The following is a 626-nucleotide window of genomic DNA, read 5'->3' as shown; positions in this document are numbered from 1 at the left end:
AAATAAATTCTAACTTTCCAAAATAGAAAACTAAATTAGTAGAAATTACAATTTGCAAACTTTACATAAATGGCCACAACACTATGATTCCCTCTCTTTGCTGGACAGACTTATAATGTTTTTGGAATCATGTCTTTNCTCTTTGCTGGACAGACTTATAATGTTTTTGGAATCATGTCTTTGGCTCATCGTCTCCATAGATCGGGCTTCAAGTAAAGCTCCAGACCTCACAGCCTGCCTGCTCTGGCTGGCTGTTTCCACCTTTCCTCCTCGGACTCACCAGGCACCAAGCTCCCCCTTCTGGTTCACCTGGTCAAAGTAAGATCTACCACAGCTGGCCTTTTCAATCTCACTATTCCACATCCCAGATTGGCACTAACCTTGCCCGTTTCACTACAGAACCTGAGTTTTTCCACCACTTCCTGGTTTCCACAAACACCTTCTATCGCTTTTGTAAATAAATCACAACAAACTGTGTGTCATGTCTGCATGTGGGTCAATAAATTACCTCAAAACATGGCAAAAAGTGGAAATAAACATTGTTAAAAAAAGTCAAGCTCATCCCACTTCCCCATGCTGGAGATTTTAGTTTAATACTAACAATGAATAAAGTTATCTTTAAAACT

The 626-nt window shown here is 39.7% G+C and overlaps 1 long non-coding RNA gene across 1 annotated transcript; it reads left to right on the top strand.

The window, feature by feature from the left end:
• Positions 1–206: 206 nt before the first annotated feature.
• Positions 207–477, top strand: LOC107834196 (uncharacterized). Its single transcript, XR_001659977.1, has 2 exons — positions 207–318; positions 400–477. It is a non-coding gene; the product is annotated as an uncharacterized LOC107834196 (long non-coding RNA).
• The last annotated feature ends 149 nt before the right edge of the window (positions 478–626 follow it).

This window comes from Poecilia formosa, unplaced genomic scaffold, assembly GCF_000485575.1.
Source record: "Poecilia formosa unplaced genomic scaffold, Poecilia_formosa-5.1.2 Scaffold546, whole genome shotgun sequence".
Classification (NCBI taxonomy): domain Eukaryota; kingdom Metazoa; phylum Chordata; class Actinopteri; order Cyprinodontiformes; family Poeciliidae; genus Poecilia; species Poecilia formosa.
Note: the sequence above shows the minus strand (reverse complement) of the source record. Positions and strands in the feature narration are given on the sequence as shown.